Here is a 24373-nt window from a genome sequence, read left to right as displayed (position 1 = left end):
TCGCAGCTCCCGGCGCGGCCGATCCCACTTCACCAGCGCCCGGTGATTCGACCCAGCGGCGACAAGTAAGTATTATTTCACTACTATTTCATATGACATGTTGAAAATCAAACTGGAGACTAACAATTCTTCTTAATGACTCTTGCAGCAACTGGGAAGTTGTGTCTAGAATGGGCCGGCACATCAATGGCACCCTAGGCCTTCTGATTCGGCAGCACTACCCTGGCATGGTCACCTACGCCTCGGTGACTTCGCCGCCCTGGACGTGGGACCACTTCTACGCTGCCGAGGACAGCGAGTTCGGCACCGTTGCAGCGTGGATCAAGGCCGAGTTCTGGGTGAGTCTTCATCGCACTAAATTGGTCAATACTACGCATTCATTGGTCGTTCTTGAAATAATGAAATGATACATGATGTCTGTATGTAGGACTTCTTCAGGTGCGACGAAGGGTTTGAGGACCGGGCGACGCGAGTGTAGGACAAGGTCTGTAGGTCCCGACTCTCAGACCTGTACCATGAGACGTGGCTCCAGTGCATCATCAACTACAACGCCAACGTCCTTGGTCAGGTGGTGAGGAAGGCCGATGCTAGGACCAGGACGCTCACCAAGGAGCAGTACCTCTCGGTAAGTACGAAACATTAATACTGACTCCTTCCATGAAGAATAGGTAGGCTTCATTTCATCTTCTGACATATCAATAACTTGATGGCATGCAGCAATGTCCTGATTGGTGCGCCAGGCACCGCCTCTGCTGGGAGGCCATTGTGGACAGGTGGCTCTTGGAGGAGTGGGCGGAGAAGCACAACATCCATTGGGACTGCCGCCTGCAGATGGGTGGGGCGCCACACCACCAAGGCAACCGAAGCCTCAGCGTGTACGCCCAGACATGGGTAATCTTCTTTGTGTTTTCATCTTTATTTATTTATTCTAACGCTCAATTCTCATTACTTGTAATCATCTTTGTGTTTTCCTCACAGTCCTAGGCGCACCAAGGCCAGGAATGCAACGAGTTCATGGCAGTACGCCCTGGCACACAAGGGCAAGGCGATGGCCTCGGAAGTCACCTACAACCCGGCGGACGGGCCCGAGGCGTACACCAGGCGAGCGTCCACAGCAAGCTTAGCGAGTACACCTCGGCGGCCCGCGAGCGCCATGGGGAGGACTTCGATCTGGCCACCCAGCCCCTGGACACAGACCTCCTGATGAGGCTGGGAGGAGGGAAGCAGCATGGCCGGTACTGGATGGCGGACAGCACAGTCGACTCCGCCTCTGTTCCCAACCTCGCCGAGATTCGAGCAAGGAGCATGAGCTCCTCCCTCCCCATACGCTCTCGGCAGCAGAGCTCACAGCAGCAGATGGCAGAACTCCAGGTTAGTACTATTTTATTCATCGTTCATTGCTTTTACACATCTACCTTGCCTTTGCATTGTTTAAACATTGCGGGTGGAATGTTGCAGGCCGACTTGCGGAGGTTGGAGGCCCAGCAGGCGGCCCAGGCGGAGGCCCATCGGCTAGAGATGGAGGCTGTACAAGCCCAGAGGGCGGCCGAGATGGAGAGGCTGCAGGACATGTTCAGCTTCATGGCGAGCCTTCAGACCTTGCCAGGTGTGGTCGTGCCCCAGTCGCTGCTCGCTCCAGTTGTGGCTCCTCCTCCTCCTGTAGGGACTCCGGTGAGTATATATGGTTGTTTATTCCTTTAGCTTGTGCGGCCCTCCTGTAGATACTCATGAATTCGCTTCTCCTTTGTGCAGCAACAGTCGGCGAGGTTCGAACCTGACTCCTCAAGGTGGCCCTTCTCCACAGGCCGGGTGGACAACTGGCCCTCCTCAAGGTGGCAGTTCACACTCCGGGTGGGGAGGCTGGCAGTAGGTACCGTTTATTTGTTTCTTTTCATGTTGCATGGACTTGTGTTAGACTTAGCCTTATGTTGGACTACTACTAGAGACATATATATATTGTGATGGATATTGTCATGGATGATGCGAATGTATGATGGATTATGGACAATGGATTTGTATGTGATGTATTATGGATGGTGGATGTGTATGTGATGGGTTATGGATGTGTATGTGATGGAATATGGATGTGTATGTGATATATCCTGTGCTGTGTGTTGATATATATGTGATTTCTTTGTTTGCGCTGATGGAAAGCAAAAAACAAAAAAATAGCATTTTTCCCCTCTTTGCCGAGTGCCACACTCGGCAAAGAGGGCTTTGCCGAGTGCCGTGACCATGGCACTCGGCAAAGCTGGGAAGCTAGAGACCCAATTTCCCAGCTTTGCCGAGTGCCAGAGCCATGGCACTCGGCAAAGATTTTTTTTAAAAAAGAAAAACTTTCTTTGCCGAGTGCAAGAGTATGGCACTCGGCAAAGAATTTTCAAAAAAAAGAAAAAATTCTTTGCCGAGTGCCGCTGAGGTGGCACTCGGCAAAGAGGCCAGTCAGAGTTGACGTCGGTTTTTTTTGCCGAGTGCTGACGTGACACTCGGCAAAGGCTTTACCGAGTGCCCGATATGTGGCACTCGGCAAAGAAACATTTGCCGACGGGTTCTTTGCCGACTACTCTTTGCCGAGTGCGACACTCGGCAAAGCCTTTACCGAGTGTATTTCAGGCTTTGCCGAGTACCGTAGGCACTCGGCAAATTGTCGGTTTCTGGTATTGATTGCAAAAAGGATTTGAAAATGAATGTCAAACAAGGAAGCAATTGTCAAGGTCCAAATAAATGTGCTTACATCATCATGAAAGTGACATTCCCTGGCTTCTATTTGATTTTCTTTATGACACATGATTAATATATTGTTGTGTTTTCTGATTATAACCCAAGCTTGAGGCCCGTGTCAACCCCACCACATGCATTGTGGCTTACACGTACTGCATAGTTTGCCATTCACCACCAAAACACACGTACTGCATAGTTTCTCCCTCCCCTTCCTCTCTCTCCTCTTCCCTCCTGATGCGGCAGCAGGCGGTGCGGCCGGCTCCCCGCGCTGCATGCGGTCGGCCCCAAGGCGACGTGCCAGTGCCTCCGCCGCTCCCTCCCCCACACTCACGTGTTCTTTCATAGTTGTTTTATCTTCATCGTATTCTTTGCCTTCACTGTTGCCTGTTCTAGGGTTAGGATTTTGGCCCAGCTTGTATGAAGAGTTTGCTCTAGGGTTACCCACCTTTAGGTATGAGGAGTTTCCCTGCAATTTTACCATGCATGTTGAAAGATTTCATAGATTCATTCATATGCCCAACCTGTGATGCTTATTTACTACTTTCTGTGCAGGTCCTATGTAGTTGGAAGAAATTATTTTTCTCTTAGCTCAAATATGATGCTCTGGTATGCTCTACGAGTCTCATGCCCTTTTGGTCTATGGTCTTATTGTGGGGGGTACGACCCCAGAAACCCATGGCAGACCACATGGGCTGCGCCCTCAGGGGCGGCCCAACCCACAAGACAAAGCCTTGTGGGGCACGACTCTAGTCAGCGGCTTCCGCAAGACATCTGGACGATATCCTGAAGATACTATGAGATCTGTTAGGATATGTATGATCCCAAGATTCCTGTAATCAGTTATTACTTTCTGGTTATCTCTCAAATCTAACCGACTTGTAACCCTGCTCCCCGAACTATATAAGGTGGGCAGGGACCCCCTCCAAACACACGCAATATCATACGATAGCTAATACAAACCAACAGACCACAGGAGTAGGGTATTATGTCATACTGATGGCCTGAACCTGTCTAACTCGTATGTCTCTGTTGCCTTCTTGTTCTTGATCTCACGCTCCTCTGCCGATCAATCTACCTTCGTGGAAAACCCCTCGGAGGACTGCCGATGATATTCTGTCGATAGTTGGTGCGCCAGGTTGGGGACTGCGTGCTGTCTCCTTGTCGAACAAGATGGTTTTTTCCATAGGCTCTTCGTCCCTCCCGCAGCCCGACCAGATCTTCACGGTCGGATCGATCTCCTAGATCATCAACGCTAGCGGAGTCGGAGAGCTCCTCGAGCCGGCGGAGATCATTTCTGCGCCGATCATCCCCGCACCTGTGATTGTAGATCCAATCTCAAAACCACCTCCAAGGTCGCCTTCATTAGCAGCTCGCTGCCCGCTTCCTCGCTACTAGAGGAGGTAGATCAACAATGATGATCTAGTCGAGTCCATCGATCGGGTCGGTCTGAAGCATGCCAATTGCCTCTCCATCGCCGAATCGGCCCTGGACACTTTGGTTCAGCGCCGACCACCCTCCGATCCAAATCTATCGGAGGCTGCTCAGAAAACTCTAGGAGTTGCAGCTATGCCCTTTGGGCTCATCAACGTCGCCGCTACTTACCAAGACACCCTGAGGGGAAAATTCGCCAACCAAGTAGAAGACACCCATCCACTCGCCGACTAGCTCACCGTCCAGCCTCCGCCAGCCATCAACACGCTACACATAGGCCGGTGCCCTAGGGCGTCCCTCCAGACCATCCCGGAGGAAAACCCAGGCTCCGAGTCTCAGGGCTCTATGGAGACCCTCGCCGAAACCTTCACTAAGCAACTCCTCCCACCCTTCCAGGGTGGCACGATCTTCAACGTCAGCGTCGATAGCCCTCCTTGGAATGGTGAAACCGAGGAAGAACGTGTCGCTCGTGAGAACCAGAACGTCAACCGCGCACAGCGCCGAGAAAATGAGGCAGCCATTGCGAGGACCGAGGCTGCTTGAAATAATTGGCTCGACTCACAAGGAAGGCCACTCCCGCTCTACCGCGACCTCGACGAAGAATTTCTCCGTGTTGATGGCCACGACGTCTTCAAGACTCCAAGCACCAATCTGGCAGTGGCCGCCAATGAGCTCTCCTGCCTCCCATAGACACCCGAGCTCGCCAAGGTCATCACCATGCTTAAAGCAGCACACTGTCAGGTTAATGAGATCCATGAGGATCAAAGACCTTTGTGCTCTAGGAGCATGATTAGTCGATCAGCTGCGCCGAGATCCAATCGCTGCCCTAGTCAAAGCCGTTTTGCCGACCAGTCACTACCTCTCCAGGGGGGAGCCGAGGTCCACCACACTGAACACCATTGCCAACACGACCAGGAGGTCGAACAGGATGCTCGAGTGCACCTCAGCAACCTCTGGGATGCACGATGGCATATCGAACAACGTCGCTTCGGTCGCCATGAAGACTAAGTACGCCGCCGCCAGGAGTATGAGCAGGAGTATGGAAACCCGAACTCAGCTCTTGTGATGATCAACATCGGCAATGCTGCGGCCAATGCCGACCACAACCCCGAAGGGCCCCCAGCGTTTACAAGGGTGCTCCAAACACTTTAGTGGCCCTGTGATTTCAAAATCACTGGGGTTGAGCCCTACGAGGGAAGGATGAATCCAACACAGTGGCTATAGGCTTACGCCACCGCTGTCTGCGCCGCTAGAGGAGACACTAGTGTCATGGTGAACTATCTCCCTATCATGCTCACGCCACCCGCCATGAGCTGGTTTACTAGCCTTGCCCGAGACTCCATCGGATCCTAGGAAATGCTAAAAAAAGTCTTCACCGACAATTATATGGCTACGTGTACTCGGCCGGGCACCAAGCATGATCTCAACCACATCAACCAGAAGCCGTCTGAGCTCCTCCGTAGCTACATCCGATGCTTTTTCGAGATGAGAAATTCTATTCCCAACATCGCGGAAGCTGAGGTCATCACCGCCTTCACCCGAGGACTCCACCATTGCGAGCTTTGCTCCAAGTTCAACCACAAGCTGCCCATAGGCATTGGTGAGATGATCACTACTGCCAACCAATAAGCTGACGCTGAGGAAGCCAAGGTGCGCTTCAATGAGGATGCGGGCACTCATCGCCCACCTCGCCGCTACGATGACCACCCTGACGACAGATGCCACAATGACCACTGCTTCATAGACCACAGAGACAGCGGCCGTGATCGAGCAGAAGGACCCAAGTCTGGCCAAAATTGCCGCCACCGGCAAGACCACATCGTCGCCGCCATAAGTCAACCTCGCGCCAAGCGCAACTATGACGAGTAGTACCAAAAGATCCTCGACGGCCCGTGCCCTCTTCACAAGAATGCCAAGCACAAGATGAAGAACTGCCTCGGCTTGGCTAAGGAGTTTCAGGACAAAAAGCTAGAAGACGACGCCTACGACGTAGCCGGAGGCCGCCGACCGCCTAGGGGCAACAACAATGCCTTCTAGGACCACGACAAGGTGGTCGCCACCATCTTTGGGGGCCTCGCCTCCACCAAAAGCAGAAGAGAACGGAAGCTTGCCGCACGGCGGGTGCTCTCCATCGCTACGGAAGACGCCACCGCCAACCCCAGTTATTGCCCATGGTCCAAGGTACCCATCACCTTCAGCAGGGCTGACCAGTGGGCAGACATCCCCTACATAGGGCGCTTCCCCCTTGTCCTCGACGCAACCGTCTAGAAGGTGCTTTTTTAGAAAGGTGCTCGTTGATGGTGGGAGCGCTCTGAATCTCCTCTTCGCCAAAGCCCTAAAGGAGCTAGGCCATGGGTTATCAGATCTCACACCCTCCGACTCCTCCTTTTGGGGTGTGTACCTAGCAGGGCCTCCAAACCGCTTGGAGAGATCACCCTACCAGTACATTTCGGCACGGCAAGCAACTACCGCGTCGAACACATCAACTTCTACGTCGCCGACTTCAACACCGCCTATCACGCCATACTTGGTTGGCTAGCTCTGGCCAAGTTCATGGCTGTACCGCACTATGCGTATCTGGTGCTGAAGATGCCTTTGCCTGTAGGAGTTCTGGCCCTGCAGGCCAACCTATCCATCGCCTACGCCTGCGAGACAGAGAGTCTTGCTCTCGTCGAAGCCACTAACCACTCCATCCAGATGGCCAGCGTGGTCACCGAAGCCAAGACGTTGCCCACCGACGACATGGAGATCCTAGAGCTAGAGCCTCCCCATGCCTCCACCAAGTCCAAGGAAATAAAAGAAGGTCGGCCTCGGCCTCGACGACCCCTCCAAGAACATGAAGATTGGGGCTCACCTTGACCTCAAATAGGAAAGCGCGCTTACCTCCTTCCTATGTGCCAACGCCAACATGTTTGCTTGGAAACCTATAGACATGCTGGGGGTACCACGGGAGAAGATCGAGCACTCCTTGAATGTCTCGCCAACCGCCAAACCGATCAAGCAGAAACTCTGACGATTCACGCCAGACAAGAAGGAGGCTATTAGGGTAGAAATAAAATGGCTCTTAGCTGTCGGATTTACAAAAGAAGTGTATCATCCTGAGTGGTTGGCAAACCCTGTTCTCATTCAAAAAAAATAAAGAATAGAGAATGTGCATTGATTACACTGATCTTAACAAACACTGCCCTAAAGACCCCTTCGGTTTGCCATGGATAGACGAGGTTGTAGACTCCACCGTCGGCTGCGAACTGCTCTCCTTCCTTGACTCTTACTTTGGCTATCACCAGATATCCCTCAAGGAAGTAGATCAGATCAAGATGTCGTTCATCATGCCCTTCGGTGCATACTGCTACACCACCATGTCCTTCGAACTCAAGAACGCCGGGGCAACCTATCAAAGGGCCATCCATATGTGCCTTGATCAACAGATCGGCTGCAACATCGATGATGTGGTCATCAAGTCTAGGACAGTCGACAATCTCATTGCCGACCTCGAAGAAACGTTTGCCAGCCTAAAAAAGTACCGATGGAAGTTGAACCCTTCAAAGTGCATCTTTGGAGTTCCATCCGAAATACTGCTGGGCTACATCGTCAGCGCTCATGGCTTCGAACCCAACCCTGACAAGGTCTCTGCCATCACCAACATGAAACAGCCAACATGTGCCAAGGATATACAGAAACTTATAGGCTGCATGGCTGCTTTAAGCCGCTTCATATCGCGCCTCGACGAAAAAGGGCTACCATTCTTCAAACTCCTCAAGGCCTCTGAGCATTTTTCCTGGTCGAAGGAGGCAGATACGGCTTTCGAGCAGCTCAAGTTGTTTCTAACAAAGCCTCCGATCATGACGGCACCATGGCCAGACAAAACTCTCCTGATCTACATCACCGCTACTTCTAGCGTCGTCAGCACAACCATCGTGGTCGAACGCGAGGAGGCCGGGCACACCTATAAGGTGCAACGTCCAGTATACTTCATTAGCGAGGTCCTTAGCGATCCCAAAACTTGTTATCCTCAGGTCCAAAAGCTACTATACGCCATACTGATTACATCGCGTAAGCTCCACCACAACTTTGAGTATTATAGGATCGCCATGGTCACCGAGTACCCTTTGGGGGACATCCTCCATAACAAAGAGGCCAACGGCCATATCATCAAGTGGGCTATCGAGCTCGGCACTTACTCCATTGAATTCAGAAGCAGGCCTACGATCACGTCTTAGGCGCTTGCTGATTTCATGCTGAGTGGACCAAGATCCAAGAGCCCATCGTCGACACCTGCCCCGAGCACTGGGTGATGTACTTTGACGGTGCCCTTAACATCAATGGTGCTGGTGCGGGCATTCTGTTCATTACGCTGACCAAGGATAAGCTTCGATACATTCTCCGGATACACTTTCCGTCCTCCAACAACGCCGCCGAATATGAAGCATGTCACCATGGACTCCGTATAGCCGTTGAGCTCGGCATCAAACGCCTCATGGTATACGGGGACTCCGCACTAGTCATCAACCAGCTTAACAAAGACTGGTCCTGCTCCAGCGAGAAGATGGATGCATATTGTGAAGAAATTAGGAAGCTTGAAGGAAAATTCTATGGCATCGAGTACACCAAGTGGTACGCGACCAGAATCAGCTCGCCGACCATTTATCCAAGTTGGGCTCATCTCGCGCCACGATCCCACTGAGGGTCTTCATTCAAGATCTCCTGGCGCCATCCATTAAAGAAGATAAGGAAGTTCAGGAAGTTCCCCCCACCGAGCAGCTGGTATTGGTGGTACCTTCGCCGACCGCCGATTAGAGGGAACAATTCATCAAGTACCTCACCAGCGCCGACATACCCACCGATAAGACTGAAACCAAATGCCTAATCCGTCGAAGCAAACATTACGTGCTGGTGGACGGCAACTTGATGAGGAAAAGTGCCAAGGAAGGGATTCTACAAAAATACATCACCCAAGAAGGAGTGAAGTTACTTCTCGAAATTCACTCTAGTTCCTGCGGCAACCACGCGACTTCAAGAACACTGATCGGCAAAGCTTTTCAAGCTAGTTTTTACTGGCCCACGGCCATCTCCGATGCAGAAGACCTCGTCTGACGTTGTGAAGGATGCCAATTTTTTACCAAGCAAATACACGTGCCGGCACAAGAGCTGTAGACCATTCTAGCTTCCTGGCCCTTTGCATGTTGGGGACTGGACATGATTTGCTCTTTTAAGCCAGCGCCAGGTGGCTTCTGGTACGTATACATCGCCATTGATAAGTTCTCCAAGTGGATTGAGTATAAACCGCTCGTCTCAGCTACTACAAAGAAAGTAGTCGAGCTCTTCGAAGATATCATCCACAGATTCGGTCTCCTGAACAGCATCATCACCGACCTCGGAACTATGTTTACTGGTCATCACTTTTGGGACTTCTGCGAAGACCATTGCATCTTCATCAAATACGTCTCTGTTGCTCATCCTAGAGCCAACGACCAGGTCGAATGGGCGAATGGCATGATCCTTGATGCCCTAAAAAAGAGACTATATCAGAAAGAAGAAAAGCACATGGGCAAATGGATTAAGGAGCTACCAGCTGTAGTCTGGGGACTGCGTACTCAAGTTAGTCGCAACACCGGTGTGTCTCCATACTTCTTGGTCTATGGCTCAGAAGCGATACTACCAGCGAACATTGCCTTTCGAGCACCTAGGGTGGGAAACTATGTTGAAGGGCAGGCCGCAGCTGTTTGAACAGAGGACATCGATAGGGCCGAGGAAGAACGCCTAATCACCTGCGTCCGCACAGCCAAATATCTGGAAGGCTTGCGGAGGTACTACAACTACAACATCAAAGGTCATTCATTTGTTGTCGGTGACCTCGTTCTCTGCAGAAAACAAAAAACCGAAGGGATGCACAAGCTCTCCTCCCCTTGGGAAGGGTCTGACATCGTCAAAGTGGTCACCCGACCAGGGTCTTATCGCCTATGTGACTTCGAAGGAATCGATGTTCCCAGCTCGTGGTACATCGAGCACCTCATACGTTTCTATCCTAGAAACGCCCCAGATATGTACTCTCCACTTTATGACGAACAAAGTTTTGGTCTCCATAAATTGTCTCCACTACCAGCGGAGTCCGGGCATTGCCTTTCGAGCACTGGTTTGAGGCCAACAACTACGGCTTCAAACTTGCCCCTCTGGGTCTGGGTGTCCTGCTCCAGCACATTGAACTATGCCTTGACCCTCCGACGGTAGTCAACAAGCATTACAAAGTTCCATCAAGCAAGGAAATTACTTCAGCAGTAACCCCGACTAGGGAGTACTCACCATTCAGCTCTTCGGCCAGTTTGTTCGCTCGCCCTGTCTCCTTCGCTTTCTCCTCTCGGAGTTGTTTGAGGACTTGGCGTAGCTAGCCGAGCTCCACATCTTGCTCTACAAGCACAACAGTCGTCACAAAAAATGAGCATATCCAACTAAGCAAAATGCTTTCACCGATCACACGTACCTTTCTTCAGCTCGAAGATTTTCTGTAGCTGCTCCAATTGCTTGGAAGCATCCTTCAGTTGTGTGGAGGCAGTGGCTAGCTGCTCGGACTTGCTCCACAGCTATTCGAACATAGCGGCCAGCTGCTCAGATAGGACCCCCCTCTGGTGCTCTAGGTCCCACGCGTTGGATTCAACAAGGTCTTGCTCACGCCGGGCCCTCTAGGTATTTCTCTCTGAGAGGTTCATCACCTCCTTGAGTTTTTGGTTCTCCTCAGTGAGGGGCTCTATCCTCTTTATCAACTGGTGCTAGTGTTCGGCAGTCCGAGTTATCCCCTGAAAAGGCATGGTGACAATAAAGGAATTCGGTCTCCAACATCAAAGACGAGTATTCAGGATTCAGTACTAACCTCGATTTGTTTTATTACTCTGGTGAGGGAGGATTTCAATCTTCTTATCTCCTTGGGGGTGTCCTCCTCTTCGACAATTACCACTTCGTCGCCGCGCTTGCGGAGGATTCGAACGGATTGGGTTTGAGGTTCGGCACGAACGATCTCTTCCACTTTGTCCTCCTCCGCTTCAACTGGAGGCCCCGCCAGGGAGCTCTGCGGCCGAACAGTGGGACCGACCATGCCCTGTGATGCCTTAGGCGGCGCTGTTAGCTCCTCGGATGCCACTGGATTCACCGACCTGGATTCTGGTGCATCGCCGACAACTCCAGCTTCAAATCCCGAGGGTCCGGCAGTACCCGTCATTGCTTCGGGTATTGTCAATGACCCGCCCCCCCAGTGTCGACCTCTCACCGTCTCCAAGTCCACCCCTAGCGGTGGTTGACTCTTCTGCCGGCTACCGAGCACTCGGGGATTTTGATATAGGAACCGTCGGCGCTGCCTCCACTTCGGGATCAGCCCGAGGCTGCTCGTCAGTGTGGGCGGACGGGTCCGGACCCTCTGTATGCCTTGCACTGCATCAGATCATTTCATCAAAGCACCAAAAAAGCTAAGATAAGACAGCAAAGTAGCTCCAACATGAGGATACTTACTGTTTGTTCTGCCGGTAAATTTTTTTGAATTGGTGATTCCTGCCCGAGCCCCCAGAAGGGGCTATGGGTCGACTCCCGTGCACTGGGGTAGAGGTCTCGCTTCTTCTAGAGTCAGCCTCTGCTCCGCCTACTGCTTCGAGACTTCTCCTACCCATCACTCTAGGTTTACCTCTGCCTGTTGCTCGGGGACTCTCGTCGCCCGCCCAGCGGGGACTTCCATCGTTTGCTGCGTGGGGATTTTCTTCGCCTGATGCTCGGGGAATCCACTTGCTCGCTGCTCAGGGACTTTTTCATTTCCTTTTGATTGCTCTTCCATGCGTGTGCTGTGCGGAGGTGCCTGCATGCTCGAAGAAGGAGCAACTGGAGTTTCATCGTCATCAGACCACTCGATCACCACAGTCCTTCGCGTTCGAGTGGTCTTGTCACCTTCAAGTGAGATGTCGCCCAGTTTGAGGGTAGCGGCAGCCGCCGTCTTTCTCTTCTTCTGGGCTGGCTCGTCTACCGCTGCTCTCTTCCCCCAGACTTTCTCTAACACCGGGGGCGAACTCTCTGTCCGACCAATGTCGGTGCCTCCGGACTCTAAGGAGGCGCTGGCAGCATCTTCCTATGGCCGAGCCGAGGCTGGGCATCTACCCCCCTCGGCCAATCACTCCTAGGCACGCCAGAGAAATACACCGCTCTTTCCTACGAATGGATCTTTGCATAAGTGAATCAGCTCACTACTCGGCAATGCTTCAGGGTTAAAAGTATCGGGAATAAAAAATCGAGATGATTACCTGAGGAGGCGGATATGTGCAATTGAAGGCCCTTGTTTGCTTTGGCCAGATGAATGAAATGTTGGGAGTGAAAAGCTTTGTGGTCCGCTCTAGGACATTCTTCTTTGTCAGCCACTCCGTCCTCTCTCGGGTCCCATCGTCATCACCTCTATAGTCAAAGCCCGGGTGGGCCCTCTCTTTGCATGGCTGGACGCGGTGCACTATGAAGCTTGCTACCACCAGTTCGCCTCTAATTTCCATGCCTTTAATCAGGTCGAGGAGCTCCCTCACTTGTTCCATGTCAGCACTGTTCGGTTTCTTTGACCAGCTCCTCTGGTTCTCCGGGATATGGTGGACGTCGCAGTGGATTGCAGGGTGACTCTGTTTCATGTAGAACCACTTGGAATTCCACCCTTTCAGAGAAGTGTTCAGTGGTACATTAATGTACTCGCTGGCCATTCCATCCCAGAGCTGTAGATATACGCCGCCGACCACCTTGGAACCACCGCCGCCTTTCTTCTTCAACCAGAACAGGTGTCTGAAGAGGTTGAAGTGCGGTAGAACCCCTAGAAACGCCTCATAGAAATGGATAAAGATCGAGATGTGTAATATGGTGTTGGGGTGGAGATTGCACAGACTAACCGCACAGAACTCCAGCAGATCCCGCAAGAACAGATGAATAGGGAACCCCAACCCACGTCAGAAATAATCCTCAAAAACTACAGCTTCATCAGTGTTGGGCATCGGGAAGGGCTCACCGCTGGCTGGCCGCCATCCGGCAGTGACGCAATCAGGAAGCACGCCCGCCTCCACCAATCTCTCGAGCTCTGCTTCCCCCGTATGCGACGGCACCCACTCTTCGTCACGACTGGCTCCTGCTCCTGCTTTCTTTGGGCTTGCCTTCTTCGGGTTCACAGCTCTCCTCTTCAGCGCCATCTCTTAGATCTAGATGGGGACTGGTATCGGGAGCGTGCGTGGATTCGAATCTAGAAATGTGAGGACTGAGGATGAAGATGGGATGGCAAAGTGGCAAAGGTATGAACATGGGAAGCGGCGATGCTGTTATAAAGCACTTTCCCCATCCTTTCGCATGCGAGGGTTTTTGGGAAACTGTTCCCGTGATTTGCGCCCCTCCGAATTCTCCGACGTGGCTCAATGGGCCTTAGCCTGGGCTTTTACGCAATCGCAGCCCATGTCGCTCATTTGTCGCCGCCGATTGGTTATTACTTGCCGAATAATTGCCGACTTCTCCGCCATTTATTTAGGCTCAAAAATAGTTTCTGTACAACCATTACTCCAGTTTTCTCTTCATAGTTGGGTTTTTCAGATATGTCCGTAAATGGCTCGAGGACTGGCTGCCTGCTCGGCTGGTCTTTTACTATTCTTCTACTTTGGACCCTGGCACCACATGACTATCTCATCTACTATCAGGCTTAGGGACTAAGTGGGCACACTTCACCTTGCGGTGAATGTGCTCTCTCTCATTTTAGGGCTACGCTCGAGGACTGGCTGCCTGCTCAGCGGGTCTTTTACTATTCTTCTACTTTGGACCCTGGCACCACATGACTATGTCATCTACTATCAGGCTCGGGAACTAAGTGGGCACACTTTACCTCGCGGTGAATGTGCTTGCTTTATTTTGGAAGACTCCACGCCTCTTGAAGTTGAAGAAGACTATCTCCTTTTCTCGTGGTCGGACTCTAAGTGGGCACACTTGTTCCACTGCGAAGAAATTTTCGATTCTGAAGTTGAGCTCCTTACACCCTTATGGCAAGCCGTGCTTGGGTTATGCTGCTCAGCTATGGTTTGAATTGCTCGGTTACAGTATGCGCTGCTCGGTAGCTCTTCAATGTGGTCGGACCATGAGTTTCGACTGCTTGGCTTCGTTTGCACCTGCTCGGACAAGCTCAAGACGGTGTTGCACTATGGGTACAAGGCGCTCGGGGATTAGCTATGGGGGGTATGACCCCGGATACCCATGACAGACCACATGGGCTACGCCCGCAAGGGTGGCCTAGGCCACAAGATGAAGCCTTGCAGGGCACGACTCTGGTCGGTGGCTTCCACAAGACATCTGGACGATATCCTGAAGATACTAATAGATCTGTTAGGATATGTATGATCCCAAGATTCCTGTAATCAGTTATTACTTTTTGGTTATCTCTCAGATCTAACCGACTTATAACCCTGCTCCCCGGACTATATAAGGCGGGCAGGGACCCCTCCAAACACACGTAATATCATACGATAGCTAATACAAACCAACAGACCACAGGAGTAGGGTATTACGTCATACTGATGGCCTGAACCTGTCTAACTCGTGTGTCTCTGTTGCCTTCTTGTTCTTGATCTCACGCTCCTCTGCCGATCAATCTACCTTCGTGGGAAACCCCTCGGAGGACTCACTACTGGAGACGTCCTCTTTGCCGAGGGCTTCTTGGTTTGTCGAGGGCTAGATCTCGGGCACTCGGCAAAGGGGGTCTTTACCGAGGGCCAGCCCTAGGAGCCCTCGGCAAAGCTAGGCCCTCGGCAAAGAAGCCTTTGCCGAGGGCCTAGCCCTCGGCAAACAAACGGCCCTCGGCAAAATAAATCTTTGCCGAGGGCCTAGCCCTCGGCAAATATGGCCGGATGGGTCACGGTGGCCACTGGCGTCAGTCTTTGCCGAGTGCCCGCCGTCAGGCCCTCGGCAAAGATTTTTTATTTTTTTTAAATATTCTTTGCCGAGGGCCATTGGCCAGGCCCTTGGCAAAGACCCCCTTTGCCGAGGGCTAGGCTAGGCCCTCGGCAAAGATTTTTTTTGTCCGTGGGCGGGGAATTTGGGCCGCTGGCCGATTTAGGGTTGGGTCCTTTGCCGAGGGCCCAGATCCTGGACCCTCGACAAAGATTTTTTTATTTTTTTAAATATTCTTTGCCGAGGGCCATTGGCCAGGCCCTCAGCAAAGACCCCCTTTGCCGAGGGCCAGGCTAGACCCTCGGCAAAGAGTTTTTTTTTGGTTTTTTGAACCCAGTTTTTTTGTGGTGCTATAATGCATTATTTAAATCTTAATTTTAAAATTTGGGCCAAATTTGACTTTTTTTGATATATTTAAATTTGTCCCAAATTTTAAAATTGAGATTTAAATAATGCATTATAGCACCACAAAAAAACTGGGTTAAAAAAACAAAAAAAAACTCTTTGCCGAGGGTCTAGCCTAACCCTCGGCAAAGGGGGTCTTTGCCGAGGGCCTGGCCAATGGCCCTCGGCAAAGAATATTTAAAAAAAATATAAAAAATCTTTGCCGAGGGCCTGGGATCTGGGCCCTTGGCAAAGGACCCAACCCTAAATCGGCCAGCGGCCCAAATTCCCCGCCCACGGACCAAAAAAAAATCTTTGCCGAGGGCCTAGCCTGGCCCTCGGCAAAGGGGGTCTTTGCTGAGGGCCTGGCCAATGGCCCTCGGCAAAGAATATTTTAAAAAAAATCTTTGCCGAGGGCCCTGGATCAGGGCCCTCGGCAAAGGGCCCAACCGTAAATCGGCCAGAGCCCAAGTTCCCCGCCCACAGAACGCTTGACGCCACCGCTGTGCACCCCGTCGCTGCCCCGCGCCCCGCGTGGCCTGCCGTAGCTCGCCCGACCACCCCACGCCCCCCGCCGTAGCGTGGCCGGCCGCCCTACGCGCCCCGCCGCCCACCACCGCGCTGCCCCGCGCGCCCCACGCCCGGCAGCCGCAGCGCGCCCGGCCGCCACCACCACCCCACGCGCCCCCGGCCCCTGGCCGCCAGAGGAGGAGCAGGCCACCGGAGGAGCCCCACCCTGCCGCTCGCCTCAACCCACCGGAGGTGCCCCGCCCCGGCCGCGCCGCCCGCCGACCGGCCCGCCCCGAGGAGGAGGAGAACCTCCGCGCCATCCGCCAGCCACCTGAGAAGGAGGACCCCGCGCCACCCGCCAACCCCGTCCACGCCGTCTGCCATGCCCGCCCCCGTTCCGAGCAGAAGGTGGGAGAAAGGGAGGAAGAGGAGAAGGGGAACAAGAGAAGAGAGGAGGCCGAGAAGAGAGGAGGAGGAGGTGCCCCTGCCCCGGCCCCTTGATGCCGCCCCGTCCGCAACCCTCGCCCCATCCGCGGCCTTCGACGTCCCTCCGACGTCTAGGTATGCCCTTCCCTCGCTTCATGGTGTACAATGCTGGTGAAGGGGGAGGTCTAGGTGGAGGTCGAGGTGGAGGTGGAGGTGGAGAAGGAGGGTAGTGTGTTCGTTGAGGTGGTGGTGGTGTGGTCGTTGTGGTGGATGTGGTGGTGTGGTCGTTGTGGTGGATGTGGTGGTGTGGTCATGGTCGTTGTGGTGGATGTCGTGGTGTGGTCGTGGTCGTGGTCGTGGTGGTAGTGTGGTGGTGGTGGTGGTGGTGGTGTGGTCATGGTGGTGTGGTCATGGTGGTGGAGGTTGTGGTGGTGGTGGTGTGGTTGTGGTCGTGGTGGTTGTGGTAGTGTGGTGGTTGTGGTGGTGGTGGTGTGGTCGTGGTGGTGGAGGTGGTGGTGTGTTGGTGGTGGATTAATATATATCTGGCTATCGGCCATCGTGCCGTATTTGTTCCCTTGATATGTGGTTGTCGGCCATCGTGCCGGTTTTTTCTTGCAGGTTTTGGAAACCTCCCTGTACAGGGGAGGTTTTGCCGAAATTTTCAACTTATAGTATTGTGTTTCTTCTTTTGCAGAGAAGAGCACATCAGAGGGGACTCGGCGACCCCGATCCTCTTCGTCGGCATTGCGGGTCTGCCTGCACAGCATCGCCTCGTCACTGCCCCAACTCGCCACTGCCCCGCTAGCCTGACTCCACCGCCACCCTAGGTATAAATAAGCCCTCCTCCCGTATCATTGTCTTAGATCGCGTAACCCTAGTTAGGCGTCTCCCGTCCGAAAGAGATACGGTCGTAGGTATGTGGATCTTTACATATCTACGACCAGTATCTGTTTCGGATTGTCCATGTTTTTTGGACAGCCCGCGGATGCGTGGATGGGTTAGTTTCCATGGTCTGCTCCAGTCCGAGACCAAGTTTAGCAGCTCTTCCCTATTGTTCTCCTGGATACACACTCTCCCTGGCAGGACATGTATCAGGAGAACAGCAGGGGAGGTGCTGCCAAAATTCTGTCTCGGAGAGGAGCGGAGCCTAGAAACTGACCTCATCTACGCATCCGCGGGGGTGGGATTAGGACCTATCCTCACCTATTAGACATTAGGAACACCGCGTAGATGCAATTGATGGTCACAATACTCTGTGATGTAAATGTTAAAGGATGGAGGACCGTTAGTGGATGTACACGGGCTGGAGAAGCGGCAGTGACTACGACTATGAATGGGTGAAGGGGACAGATCGTTTCTTGAAACATGCATTTGGCCTAGGAGCAGGAGGACATTCTTTAGTTTGGTGTCCCTGTAGCAAATGTGACAATAGGAGAAAGGTAGACGAGAAGACCATGGGTAGACATCTTGTGTTCAATGGTTATACACCTGGCTACCAGCAGTGGATCTACCATGGTGAAGCAGATCATATAAGAGCGGAGGTGGTGAGAGCACGCCTCGAGGCTTTTGATGATGATGCCGGGGTAGCAGACATGCTAGATGACGCCCACCAAGCTCACTTCGCTGAACGACGTGAGAAGGAGGAGATGGAGGAATCCACAAAGGACTTCTACAAAATGTTGCACTCGGCACAGAAACCCCTTCATGAGCGTACAACGATTTCTCAGCTGGATGTGGTTGGACGCATAATGGGGTTGAAGGCCGAGTTAAACCTAAGTCGAGAAGGCTTCGATAAGATGTTGGCCGTGTTTGGCACCATGCTACCGGAGAAGCACACTTTGCCAACGAACTTGTACGAGGCAGAGAAACTCCTGTGTATGCTTAAGATGCCATATGACAAGATACATGTTTGTCCAAAGGGGTGCGTCCTATTTAGGAAAGAACACAAGGACGCAAATTACTGTCCGAAGTGTAAATCCTCCAGGTACCTGGAGGTAGACTCTGGTGATGGTCAGAAAAAACAACTTTCGATCCCCGCGAGAGTGCTACGGCACCTTCCTTTCCTACCGAGGATCCAATGGCTATTCATGATCGAGGAATCCAAGAAACAGATGACATGGCACAAAGATGGCAAATGGTACAATCCTGGGAAGATGGTACATCCATCTGATACTGAAGCATGGACGTACTTCAATGACAAACATCATGACAAAGCAGCTGAGGCCCGCAATGTATGTGTCGCAGCTGGCAACAGATGGGTTCAATCTGCCCCATACACATGCTGGCCCGTTTTTGTTATCCCCCTCAATCTCCCTCCCGGCATCTCCTTTCAACGGCATAACAGTATTCTTGTCGTTGATAATTCCTGGACACCTGGGGAGTAATATGGGTGTGTTCATGGAGCCTGTGATTGATGAATTGATCCACGCTTGGGAGAAGGGGGTATGGACATACAACCGAGCTACAAAGACAAGCTTCAAAATGCACGTTTGGTACCACTACTCCCTGCATGACTTCCTGGCGTATGGGTTATTTGCTACCTAGTGTGTTCATGGGAAGTTCCCATGCCCAATATGCAAGGAAAGCTGTGAGGTTCATTTGGTTGAAGAAGGGTGGCAAGTATTCATCATTCGACCAGCATCGTCAGTTCCTCCCTCTAGACCATGAATTTAGAGAAGACATCAAGAGCTTTACGAAAGGTGTCAAAGTGACAGACCCTAAACCGCACTTGAGGACTGGTGCCGAGGTTCGTGCTTAGATAGATGCTCTGGTGCCCAATGAAGAAGGTGGTTTTGTGGGATATGGTGAGGAACATATGTGGACTCATAAGTCCGGCTTGATGAGGCTCCCCTATTTCGATGACCTTCTTCTGCCACATAATATTGATGTAATGCACACTGAAAAGAATATCGCTGAGGCACTTTGGGAAACTCTCATGGACACTGACAAGTCTAAGGACAATGTTAAGGCTAGAGTGGACCTAGCGACTGTTGTGCGATAGACCGAATCAAGCGATGCAGCCTCCTAGTGGCCGAAACAAGAACCGGAAAAGGCCTAAGGTCAATTTCGTCTTGCAAATCGATCAAAGGAGGGAAGTACTAAAATGGATCCAGACGTTAATGTTCCCAGATGGATATACAGCAAATCTTAGTAGGGGAGTGAACTTAGGCACTCTGCGAGTCAACGGGATGAAGAGTCATGACTACCACATATGGATTGAGCGGCTTCTTCCAGCGATGGTCCTGAGGCTATGTCCCTGAGCATGTTTGGCTAGTGCTGGCAGAGTTGAGCTTTTTCTTTCGCCTAGCTTTGTACCAAGGAGATATCTAGGGCCATCGCTCAGGACTTGGAAAAAGCAGGCACCTGTGTTGCTCTGTAAGCTGGAGAAGATCTTTCCACTCGGCTTCTTCTTGCCGATGCAGCATCTGATTGTGCACCTCCCGTCCGAGGCATGTTTGGGGGGGCCCGTGCATGGCCCATTGGTGCTATCCAATCGAGAGATGTCTAAAGACTCTTCGCAAAAAATGTACAAATAAAGCCTAGAATTGAGGCTTCCATTGCAGAGGCATGCCTTCGGGAGGAGGTGGCAAACTTCACAACGCAATACTACAAGCCGAACCTTCCTAGCAATCATAATCCACTCCCTTGTTACAATGCTGGCGAAAATGAATCGACCCTCAGCCTTTTCCAAGGCCAACTCGACAGCGCAAGTGGATCAACCCTGAAGCTATTGGGAAATGAAGAGTGGCGTAGTATCATGCTATATGTGTTGAATAACCTTACCGAGGTGCAGCCGTTCATCAAGTAAGTTCTCAACCATCTCAATTCAATACGCCGTCACTATTCTGCATCCAACCCCATTGATTCTCGTTCGGACAGGGAATTTGTTTGTGAATTCTGGCATCAATCAAGGGATCCTACCTCGCATGAACAAGACACCCTTGTTTCGCGGGGTGTGGGAGCGGGGAGGCCTGGTTTTATTTCTTGGTTCAAACAAAAGGTAATGTCCAATTTAGCTCTGTACGTTCGATCGTCCAAGGTGATCGTACGTTTGATTAATATAACGATCTATCATGCTTCACCTTGCAGGCCCAGACCAGTTCGTCCATGAGTGATGAGTTGAAACAGGTTGCAAACGGCTGTGACATTAGGGTGAAGTCATTTATCGGCTATGACGTGAACGGATATCGCTTCCACACAACAAGTTACGAGCAGATTCGGCCCAAACGAAAAACCACAAATAGCGGAGTTTGTACGCCCGGCACTAATGGCCTCGACTATCATGGTAGAGTTGAGGAAATCTATGAACTCTCATTTCATGGAGACAAACCTCTTAAACCTATCATGTTCAAATGCCACTAGTTTAATCCTCGATCAACGAGACGAACCCCTCATCTTGGGCTAGTCGAGATTCGAGAAGATTCCATCTATCCTAGAAAAGATGTCTACATTGTGGCTCAACAGGCTGTGCAGGTGTATTATACTCGATATGCCAACCAAGACAAAGAGGATCTTAAGGGTTGGGCTATTGTGCACCAGGTATCTCCACACGGTAAACTACCTGCCCCAAACGATGATGATTACAACTTCAACGCAAACACATATGATGGACAGTTCTATCAAGAAGATGGGCTACCAGGCATGTTTGAGATAGTCTTACTCGAAGCAATCGAAATGGAAGTAGACAACGAAATGGTTGATGGCGAGGTCGATGGAGATGTGGTGGTAAATGCTAAGGACATAACAATGCTTGAGCGAATACTTCTAGGCAATGACTACGATGACAACATAGAACCTTCGGATAGTGTTGCCCATTTGGACAATTTTGACAGTGATGATGAGACCTATGATCCCAATCATGAAGATTATTCCTAGTACATGTAATACTATGTTTTTTTTAATTTGTGTTTTGTTTATATATTTTGAATCTATTTCTAATATATGTACTAATTAGTCTTGTTCATTCTTTGTGATTGCAGGAGATTGAACAAAGATGGCGAGCAGACGTCCACGCCGTGACACGCCCTCGGTTTATGGGAGAGATCGCCCTCTCCTTCGAGGTGAGGGGTCATCGTCTGGGGCAGCATCCGTAGGAGGGGACAAGAGGAGGACCAGGGGCAGCAGCCGTAGGAGGCAGCGATCTCCTCCCTCGCCATGTGACGAGGTGCTGGAGGAGGAGCACGTGACGGCCACGGCCACATCCTCGTCGGAGGACGAGAGGGGTCAGCAGATGGGCGAGGGAGGCGAGGCGCTCGAGGGCGAGGGAGGCGAGGGGCTCGAGGGCGACGGAGGGGGTACCGCTACCCAGACTCCCTACGAGCGAGGTCCCGACGAGCCTCCTCCTGGTTTCGCTTCCTCACAACCGCCCAGTGATTCGGCCTATGGCAAAGAGGTAAGTAACTATAGATGTTATCACAACTACATCATAAGATATGTTGGAAATCATAAGAGAAACTGATAAATTTTCTTAATCACTTATGTAGGGGCCTGGTTGGTTTTGTCAGGTACTCCAGCACGCACCCCCGCGAGCATCCTTGGTGTTTTGTGCAGGAAATGGTACCCCGGCATTGTGCAACTGTCCGAAGAGCCGGTGGTGCGGGAGCCGGCCTCCAACTGGGACAGGTACGCGCTGGTCACGGATGACACTTACTACAACAAGCAAGAGCGGGTATTGGCAGAGTTTTGGGTAAGTTTCTCTCGCACAACATTGCTTAATACATCTCATTCATTGGTTAAATGTTTTATTGAAATAATGAATGGATACATCGGTTTTGTATGCAGAAAATTTTCAAGGCCGTAGAAGGACTTGAGGCCCAGGACGGATAGGGCGGCTGCCGCAGCTTGTAGGAAGTACGTCACCGAGATGCACCACCATGGGCGCGTCCAAGCCCACATAGACTACTATAGGTCGGTACTTAAGCGGTCCCTCCCCAAGCCTCAAGCAAGACTGATTACGCTGACCCGGGACCAGTACCTTGAGGTAGGCGAATAACATTCATAATGATTCATTTTGATATTAAGTAGGTTCAATTTCATCTTCTTATATGTCAAATACTCGATGACTTGTAGGTGATTCCTTGGTGGTGCCGATCGTATCCCGAGTGCTGGGCCATGATCGTGGACAAGTGGTTATCACAGGACTTTGTTGGCACGCACGAGAGGCTGTGGGAACAGCGTCTGATGAGGCAAGATCCAACTCACCATCAAGGCAGCCGCAGCCTCCCCGGATACAAACAAGCATACGTAAGTGATTTCTTTGATTTATTTTGATGCTCAATTCTTCTTGATTTGTCACCATCTTACCGTCTTTCTCGCAGGAGGCTGCGCACCTAGGCGAGGAGGTCTCGGAGTTCTCTGCATGGGCTATGTACCACATGGGCAGGGCGTCGTCCTCTGTCTCCTTTGACCTGGCTGCCCCGCCCCAGGTGTACTCCGACCCAAACGTATACATTAAAGTCCAAGAGTACACGTCCTCGGTAAGGGAGATCTATGGGGAAGATTACAATGTGCGCACTGAGCCCATTGATGTAGAGACGATCATGAGGCTCGGAGGAGGCAAGAAGCATGGACGGCTATGGATTGTAGATGGCGCCATCAACTCCACCACTGTTCCCTCCCTCGACGCTATCCGAGCATAGAGCACGAGCTCCAGCTAGCCCATACGCTCACGGCCTTCTCCAGCACTGCAGCAGGTCCAGGCACTCCAGGTAATTCCTGTTTTACTCGTCGTACATTGATATTTACAACACCTAAATTAGATTTGCATTACTGATACATTGGAGTGAAATATTGCAGGCCGAGCTGCAAGAAACAAAAAGGCAAAGTCAAGAGCAGAACACGGAACTGACCGCACAGCTGCAGGCCCAGCAGGTCGCGTTCGAGGCCGCGTAGAAGCAGATGGCGGAGATGATGGTGATCATGCAAAGTCTTGGGCAAGCATCGGGTGTACCTGTGCAGTTTTCAGCTCCTCCACCTCCTACTCCTGCAGCTACTCCTGTAAGTATGAAAGTTCACTTTTCGCTTGTGCTTTGCATGTATGTCGGCCTTCGTGCTGTTGTGGATGTCGGCCTTCGTGCCGTTGTGGATATCGGCGTTCGTGCCGTTGTGGATGTCGGCGTTCGTGCCGTTGTTTCTTGCAGGTTTTGGAAACCTCCCCGTGCAGGGGAGGTGCTACCGAAAATTTTCAATTGAGTCTAATTTTTTTGTATTCCTAGATTACTAGATGCAATCTCTAAGTTCCAAACTGTTTTCTCGGATTACTCACACATGCAATCTCTGCTCCTTTGTGCAGCCTCCGTCCTGCGGGTTCCAATCAATTTGGTAGTGCATCATCGGGTGATCCCGCCTTTCCTTCACCACCGTCTCATAGGCTACCTTGATGAGGACTAGTGCTAGGTGATGTGGTTGGACTTTATTGTAATATTTGTGGTTTATGGTTCTGAATTGTGCTTGGATTTCATGAACTTGTCGTAATAAACATGTGAATGATGAGGAACATGTGACTTGTCGTTGTAATATATTGTGATTTGTGGTTCACAATTATGGTTGTGATATATTGTGAGAAAATGGGTTCTGTGTGATATATATATGTGATGGTTGATATATATATATGTATATATATGAAATGCTTGTGTCGACGGAATGCAAAAAACAAAAAAAAAATTAAATTTCTGCCTCTTTGCCGAGGGCAATGACCAAGGCCCTCGGCAAGAAGGGTCCTTTGCCGAGGGCCGTCCCATTGCCCTCGACAAGATTTTTTTTTAAAAAAAATAAAATTTCTGCACATTTCTTTTGCCGAGGGCCATGGTTGGAGGCCCTCGGCAAAGACTTTTTTTAAAAAAATAAAATTTCTTTGCCGAGGGCCTGCGTGGAAGCCCTCGCAAAGATTTTTGGAAAAATTCTGCACATTTCTTTGCCGAGGGCCATGGTTGGAGGCCCTCGTCAAAGATTTTTTTTAAAAAAAAGAATAATTCTTTGC

The 24373-nt window shown here is 51.4% G+C and overlaps 1 protein-coding gene across 4 annotated transcripts in view; it reads right to left on the bottom strand.

Annotated features, from left to right (window-relative positions):
- Positions 1–24373, bottom strand: part of LOC136549549 (trans-resveratrol di-O-methyltransferase-like) — a 155929-nt gene that overhangs the window by 15613 nt on the left and 115943 nt on the right. The window contains exon 1 of one of the 4 annotated variants that reach the window (XM_066540859.1): positions 23244–23510. The exons of the other annotated variants lie outside the window; for them this stretch is intronic. The gene's annotated coding sequence lies outside the window, so the exon portion shown is untranslated. Of the gene's footprint in view, positions 1–23243; positions 23511–24373 lie in introns of those variants that run through there. 4 annotated transcript variants of the gene reach the window in all.

Source organism: Miscanthus floridulus, chromosome 4 (genome assembly GCF_019320115.1).
Source record: "Miscanthus floridulus cultivar M001 chromosome 4, ASM1932011v1, whole genome shotgun sequence".
Taxonomy (NCBI): domain Eukaryota; kingdom Viridiplantae; phylum Streptophyta; class Magnoliopsida; order Poales; family Poaceae; genus Miscanthus; species Miscanthus floridulus.
The sequence above is the reverse complement of the archived record's forward strand: the minus strand, read 5'-3'. Positions and strand labels throughout refer to the sequence as shown.